Genomic DNA, 8,273 nt, shown 5'->3' with positions numbered 1-8,273 from the left:
GCCCTCCTCTGGACCCGCTCCAACAGTTCCATGTCCTTCTTGTGCTGAGGGCTCCAGAGCTGGACGCAGTACTCTAGGTGAGGTCTCACCAGAGCAGAGTAGAGGGGCAGAATCGCCTCCCTTGACCTGCTGGCCACGCTTCTCCCGATGCAGCCCAGAGTGCAGTTGGCCACACCTGGTACCTGGGCTGTGCAAACCCTGAAAGGCAGTGGGCTCTGTCCTGTTAGGCTTCCAGACTTTTTTTCTCAGTAACTGAGAGGCTCAAAGCAGGGCTTGCCATACCCAAACACTGGCTCATGTCTCTTCTTAGCAATGGCACGATCCTTTCCTACCTCTTCCATCAGCGTGTTCAGTGACTGGTGTGAATGTTGCCCAGAGCTGTCTCCCCTCTCACTGCTGCCTCACCCAACTCTGCACATCCCTACCCAGCCTGTATCCCTCAGGTCTGTGTGCCTGCAAGGCAAAAAAGGAGCCCAGGACCCTTGTGTCACTGCCCTCTGTGCCATCTCTATTTCACCCCACTGATGCTACCTGGCAGTGGCCTGCAATGGCTTTTGCAGCCCTTTGCTAGCAGCCAGTGGCTCAGGGGAGCTTGGTACCCCTTGTTGGTTGGAGGCTTCCCAGCCCCGCTTGCAGCTCTGCCTCCCAGGCATGGCCACCTCTGCTGCTCTCTGCACTGATTTTTTGTTTTCCCCCAGCCCCTGGAGGGACTGAGGGCTTGGATGCAATGGGATCCAGTCAGCAGGCTCCAGCCTCCCAGGCCTCCTGGTGCACAGGACCCTACCTGTGCAGATGTGAGGAGGGAGAGAGGCACAAGTGAAGGAGGAGGAGGATGGGTCATGAAGCCAGATTGTGCAGGTGTACCTGTGGCTGCAGGACCAAAGTTTTGGGGCTGGCAAATCAATGAGATTGGTGGCATTTTGTCCTCATCTGTGCTTCTGATCTGTGAATTCCCACAGTTGTTTCCATTGTAATTGGAACATTTCGATAACAGTTCTGTCCTGTCTGAAGCTGATGTGAGGCAGGAAACCTGGGGCTGCGGGCCATGGCTGGCCTCAAGCCCTGCTGTTGTGCAAAGCTGTTGGCGAGGCCTCTGGGGAGCTGGGTGCAGGACTCTCCAGGCTGTGCAGGTGCACCTCTGAACGCGCTTGGTGCACAGCACGCGGGAGTCTTGCCTGCCCTTGCTGAGGGGACAGGGGTTTGCCTTTCACCCCAGTATGGCTCCCGGGGTTCGAGGCCCCATGTCATCTCCTCACCCGTGATGCAGGGAAGGCAAAGCCATATGGAAACCTTGATTTTTAAGGGGAAGAGGAAAAGGCCCTTGATCTTAAGTGTAAACTCATATCCTGAGGCTACAAGGGTTGTGCTGGCCGGGAGGGCCGCCTCTCCTCCTGGGCTCACCAGGTGTGCAGCGAGCATTTGGAGGGCATGGTGTTGATATTTACGTTGCCTATGCTATTTATACCTCCCACTCTGGTTAGCACTGCTAATTGGTTGCAAATAGATTCATATGTTCATAAACAGGTCTATCAGTGCTGTGCTGCATTCTCATTGAAGCTGGATCCTGTAGTACAAACCCTTGCCCAGGAGAGCATCCCTTAAAATCACACCCTGAAATCCCCTAGGTTTTGGGCTCAACCACTCCTGCAGAAACTGGCTTGGTGCAGGGAGGCTAACGTGGCCAAATCTGGGTTTGTGCTCATTAAAAGGCACAGGGCTGAAGCTGTCAACTGTCCCAGGGATTTAAGACTCTCTGAAATGAGTGTGAATAATCCCTTCAGTGGCTTTGAAGGTAGCCACCAGATTTGGATGCTGCAGGTCGATGCAGTGAGTAGGAGTCGCCCAGTGGGGTCCATGGGAGATGGCATTTCCACATCTGTTTTGGTGCAGCTCTGCTGGGGTGAGAGGGGGGCTGCTGGAAGTCTGGGTACTGGTTTTGTCAGGAGGAAGGTGCCCCTTGTTGTTAGGGACCACCCTGGTCTAAGCAAAGGCGCTCATGGCTCCTGTGGGGGGTTAAACCCCTGTGAACTCCTGGGTTGAACCAGGTTTGGCAGGCTCTGGATCAGTGTTGCAATGGGTGATTGAAACTGGTCACAAACTAGAGATCTTCCAGACTCCTTTCTATCTCCAACATGCACCCTGAATAGGGAGAACAGAATCTGTCTCCATGCCAAGTTAATTTGGGGGGTGGAGGTGGGTGATGGAACCGGTACCATCTATGTGCTTTCCTCTGAGCACCTGACAGCCTGTCAGAGCATGGAGAGGTCTTGCAGAATGTTTGGTATGTGAGGTGGAAGGTTTCCCCTTCCAGACTGTCCCAACCCCTGGCACCTCTCAAATTCCTGCTCAGAGGCTCCTCTAGTCTTGGAAAACTGGGGAAGGAGATGTGAGGAAGGGCTGGCCAGCTAAGCATTGGGCAGGAAGGCTTCGTGACAGATACTGATGAATGCAGCATGTTTGCCTGATTATTTTTGTATTTCCTAAATCATGCTCCCTGCTACATGGTGATCCACTAAGCATAATTACCCAGTAATCTCTAGGCACATGTGGTTACAAGGTGTTTACCAGCAAACTCTATTAAGTCCCTGTGTAATTAAAGAGAAATCACATGGTGCTGTACATCTCTGGGAGCTCCAGCTCTGCTCTGTACAGCTCATCTGGCAGGGTGATTCACCAGCTCTCCCCACCCAGCAGGGCAGGACCTGCTGGGGAGGACACGGTGTTTCTCCCGTGTTCAGAAGTGCAGTGAGCCCGGAGGGACCAGCCTGTCAGTGTGATGAGCAGTATTAGTGTCTTCCCCGTGAGGAGGCTAGTTTTTGCAGGGCTAACACCAGGCCTGGGGGGGTTATGGTACAGATGAGCATTTCCAGTCATAACACTCATGGTTCCTGACCAACACTGGTTCCCGTTTTATCTTTGCAATGCTGGAGGCTGCCACAGGCATGCCATGAGCTGGGGACAAAGCGCAGCTCCAGTGACCAGGACCCAGCAGAGTGAGATGCTGGCTAGGCAGTGGTGATGCTGCCTTGTCCCCGGGTGCTTGGTTAGATGGCCTCTAGCTCTGGATAAGCCATCCTCTTCCTCACTCCTGCTCCCCCAAGAGCTGCTGGACAGGCTCTTCATGTGCAGCGGGGAAGGAGGCAGGTCTCCAAGCAGAGCAGGTTATCATGGAGGAGGCTTGTAGAAGGAGGAGAGCTTTCAGAAAGGGTGGAGTTTGAGGTAAGGTTGCAGGTGGAACAGAGAAGAAAAGAGGGGCACAGATGCAAGACAGTCTTCAAGAGATGAAGAGCTACCTTCCTAGTATGTTGTCTCCAAATGCAGTCATGAACATTACCTAGCATCCATGCTTCTCCAAGGATGGCTCTAGCACTGTGTCTTGCAGAATTTGGGCACGAAGGGGAACTCCAGGCTCTCCACCCACATCTTGGTCCTGTCAATTAACACCCAAGCCTGACTCTACTGCCATGAATGACCTGATACAAATTGTCCCCTCTGTTCTCCTAGGGAACCTAGCAAAGGGACAATCATCTGTTGCGTTCACTTTGGTGCCAGAAAACTCAGACCCTAGGCAGCTACTCTGTCCTCAGGCTGGTGGATGGACGGACTCTGTCCTCTCACCAAGCTTTGTTCAGGCTCTCCTGCAAACCATCTTTCTTGGCAGCTTGCCCCTTGAAGAGCAGGAGCCATGGAAAGTGGCCCTGCAGGCCAATGAAGTGCATGCTGTAAAGTCAATTGAAGCAATTGAATTATTTCAAGGGCCTGCCATGCTCTTATAAAATAAATAGCAAGTTTTCTAATGACAAAGTGACGATCGGTTTAGCCAGATAATTGTATTTGTGATGCCAGCAGGCCGTACTAATGACAGACTGTCCTGTTATCAGCAAGGAGTCTGTGTGGTGCTGCCTTTGCTCTCTGCAAAGCTGTGAAAGAGTGAAGGCAAACCCACCAAGTTCCTGCCAGACCCTGCAGTCCTATCGTGACTGTGCCATAATGAAGTGGTTGGAACATCTAATTAGATATTTTTAGAGTAAATACATCAGTGCCTCTCAGTTGTGAGCACTGCAGCACCTCCGGAAAGCATCCTGGGGGTAGACTGGTGATGGCAAGGACTCAGGCGGACAGTGGTGGGGGTAGGAGCAGGCTTTGCAGGATGAAAGGGGACCAGGAATGACCACAGGAGCTGTAGGAAAGGCAGAGCCCAAGGCCAGATGTTTCAGGTCCAGGAAGTTTTCTTGTGAGCAGCTCTGGGCAAGCATGGCAAGGGTGAGTGGCAACATGCAGGAGAGAAGGTGGTTCTTGCTTGGAGGACACCTGGGCTGTCCCAAGTCCTCCTGTGCCCAGACTCTGCCTTTTGAGTCCATAGGCTCAGTAAATCGCTGGGGAGATGGAAGACCTTGGGTGCACTGATGGACATGCCTTGGTTTTTAGAAAGGGGCTCTCTGAAGCTTGACAGTACCAACCTGGTCAAGCACGGCAGCAAACTTGGATGCAGAGTTCTCATTTGATGGTGGCTCAGGTTTTTGGTAGGCATAGTTTATACATGCATTTTTCAGTTTGGGTATAGTTGCTGAATTCTTTATTGGTATCAGCTGTAAGCCCTGGGCTGGGAATTGATGTGCCTTTTCCTCTGCCTGGGGCGGAGAGCTGAAAGAAAAAGGAGCTGGTACTATGGGTTCTTTATGCAGCCTGTCTGACCTTCCTTTCTTCTTATCCTCTTTACCCTGGCAAAGTCCCTCCCTGAGCCCCAAGCACCACTTGGTTTTCTGTTCATAGATGTTTTATTCCGCTTCTGTTGAATCCTCTGTGTCTGAGACCTGGATAACTGGGAAAGTCCTTAGAGGGAAGGTTTCCCTAAGGAACAGGACAGCATAAGAGGGGAGCATGTGCCTTGAGAGTTTGAATCTTCCATGTTCTTTCTTGGCAACAAGCGACACGTTTTGGGGAGTACCACACTGTGTGGGCCAAGAAAGGCTTTGCTGGTGCAATGCTGGCACCAGAGCCCTTCCTCAGCCCAACTTGAGTCCATTGCAATCTGAATTTCAGTTTCAGGGTTTGACCCATTCTCACAGTAGTGAATTATGTGAGTTCTTGGATACGTGCAGCCAGTCTGCAGCTGGTTGAGACAGGTGTAACCTAGACCAGGGCTCAAACTGTGAGCTCCCGAAGTGCACGTGCCAGGCTCCGCAGTACAGCATGCCTCACAAACCTGCTTGTTGCGTCTTGCTCCTGAAGCACATTATGAGGCCCTGCCTGTTCTTCCTAGCATCTGTTTCATGCAAGCTGACTCCGAAGACCTTGCTACTTTTCTCCTGGCATCCATCCCCTGCCAGCCCTGGGGACCCCTTGGCACAGAGGCATCTCGAGGAGGGCTGCCCAGCCCAGGGGTGCTTGCTTGCAGAGGGCAGGTATTTTTAAAGCAGCTGGGGAACCGGGCAGGTTGTTCCCTGGCTTGGCAGCACTTGCTGGGACATGTTGGGTGCTGTGGTGGGGATCTCCCTGTCACAGCTGCTCCCCAGCCCGGATTCTCAGCAGTGGCAGGGAGGGCCCTGGCAGGATGGCTGGGCCAGGTCCCTGGTCAAGGACTTTTCCCTGCTAAAAGCTTTAAAGGAGGAGGGAGGAAGGAAACTGTCTGTGAAACCCATTTCTCTTGGACAGGCTGCAGCTCTTGACATGCAAGCCTCAGTGCCATGCGAGGGGGGCAGCTGACTCCCCAGCCCCGCTCCTGGCAGCCCTCCTTCAAAAGAAGGGGCTTCCATGACGCAGGGCTGGATCAGGACTTGTCTGTCAGCTGCTGCCTGTCACCTGCTGTGTGGAGCCACTGAGTGTTCTTCCTGGGTAAAATAACCCCTGGCCAGCATGGCCACCGGGGTGCCTGGCTGGAGCAGCAAGTGGCTTGGCCAGCAGGCTGGTGTGGCTGCTGGTGCTGCAGGTCTGCATCAGCTGGAGTGCCTGTGTGCAACCACACAGATCTCTGGCGTGCCAGGAAGGACCTGCAGCGGGTCCCCATGGTTCATGCTTGCCCTGCAAACTGGGTACTGAGTACAGTGAAGGCATGGAAAGGCTCTCCTTGCCTGGCCCAAGGACATGGGGGCTGGGGCAGGCAGAGGCCCCAAAGCCCCTCCAGAGGTGGTACAGACCTCACTCCATCTCAGCACCCAGCTCAAATGCAGCCCATGTAGGGCAGCTGCCTGCATGGGACTGCGGGGTCAGGTCTAGGCAGCGCTGGGCAGGCAGGCACGCTGTGTGGCTTGGCACCAGCTTCTGCTGTCTGAGCAGGCAGTTCTGCTCCACATTTTCCCTCTCTCTGCTCTTATCACAGTCCTTGGAGTGTGATAGAGTACAGGCTTCCCCAGCTCTTGTCTGCGCTCACACAGCATCTCATCTGCACTCTGATCACAGCATGGGTCCCTGCAAACCTCTCCCTCCACCTCTGCTGCCCTGTGCCGTGCATGGGGTGTCCCTCCCCATCGCCCTGCTTCCACCTCGGCACCTTCTGCATCAGCTCCCAGTCCTCAGAGGGTGAAGAAGGTGTGGAGCAAGGTAAGATGAGCTCCTCCTAGCCTCCTGCATGCTATAAATAGCCGCGTCGCCCAAGCATCATCTGAGAGTGATGTGACAGAGTTCAAGCTCCTGGAGACCTGCTGCCTCCATTGCAGACGCACCCAACACTTGGTCATCGAAGCCAATGGAAGAGGACTCCTGCAGGTCCCATCAGTGACACGGAGCGTGTCATCGCATTAGCGCACGGCGGGACGCCTCTCAGGTTATGCACAGCTTAATCCCATCTGGCAGCCGCGAGGCTGGCGTCCTGCGGCTGGGTCGGTGTGCCCGCACCTCGCTGGCAGTGGCAGCCAGACAGCTCGCAGCAGGGAGCCTTCCCCCTGCAGGAAAGATTTAGCAACCTGCCTTCAGCTCTTGCCAAGCTGTGCTGGGGCAAGAGCTTATCTTTGGTACATGTGTTAGGTCTCCGGACAGACCTTTGGGAGCGAAGGGGAAGGCAGCTCTTCCGTAGGGAATAACCAGATCTGGGAGAGAAGTGGTTTTCACGGTGCTCAAGTGCCTGTGTGGTCCCTGAATCCTCCTTCGCTCCCTCCATCCAGGCTGGGCTTAAGCTCATCAGGAAACCTTGGTCCTCCCTATTCATCCAGGCTGCTGCCAGAGAGATTCAGTTCTTGGGGTAGGCTGTGCCTTTGGGAGGGAGTTTTGCTGGCAGTGCCAAAATATCCTCCACCTCTTGACTCTCTCAGATCACTTCTTGACCACCAACCAGCATGGGAACCAAGCAGTACCGCAGCTTACATGTGCATGAGCCTACAGGAACACGGCCATCTTCTTGGCAAGGGAGCCTTCTTTCATCTGGTGGCAGATGCTAAGGCACGAAGCTGGATGAGCTCAGAGCCTTTTACTCAGTGAGCAAAACCATCCCTTCCTACACCCACAGATGCTACTTGAGAGGAGTTGCACTGTTGCCCCACCATTTGGTCCTGCTGCCCCCTTGGGAGAGGACTGGGTTGGACCTGATCCTGCCCCTCTGGGATGGGAGGTGCCTGGCAGTGCTGCCCTGGGTGAGCCAGCTAGGGAGAGCCAAGGGACCGAGCGTGGATATTCTCCCCTCCCCTGCCTTTGAAAAAAGAAAAGTCACTGCCCGCGTGGTGAGTTATGTGGTGATGACGGCTCGTGATGGCTTACATATAAAATCTCTCGCATCCCTGAGGATGCTACTAGTTGAAAGCTTTTATGGCATTTTAAAAATAGCCACAGAGGGGGAGAGAATGAGAAGATGGATAGGTAGGTGGATCCCTAATAAGGAGAGAAGAGGAAACAGCTAGAGAGGGAATGGAAAGACTTTAGTGAACGGCATGTGAGTGATTACTGAGGGAGGGGGTGGTGGGGTCATACTGAGTGGCTGAGCTGCATGCCCAGCGGGAACGGGAAACCCTATAAAAAGCCTGGCTGTGAGATGTGCTCTCTGCACGTGCTGGGGAGAGGGATGGGGCAAGCACCGGCTCGGGCTGTCTCTCCTGCAGGCACTCACTGCGTTCTACAAGTAGCTGTTAAAAATAATCTGTGACTCTTGGATGGCTGGGCCTGGGCTGGCTGCTGCTGCTGCTCTTCTGTGATTCCCCAAACAGCTCCAGGCTCATCTGTACTCCTTTCCCTGCCCGGGGGCTCAGGCTGACAGCCTCGCCTGAGAGCTGATGGATGAGGTTGGTCCTGGACCCGGCTTTCCCCAAGGTGGCCTTTCCCACCTGGGCTGTGCTCCAAGAAAGATG

This window comes from Egretta garzetta, unplaced genomic scaffold (assembly GCF_000687185.1).
Source record: "Egretta garzetta isolate BGI_Z169 unplaced genomic scaffold, ASM68718v1 scaffold209, whole genome shotgun sequence".
NCBI lineage: Eukaryota > Metazoa > Chordata > Aves > Pelecaniformes > Ardeidae > Egretta > Egretta garzetta.
Note: the sequence above shows the minus strand (reverse complement) of the source record.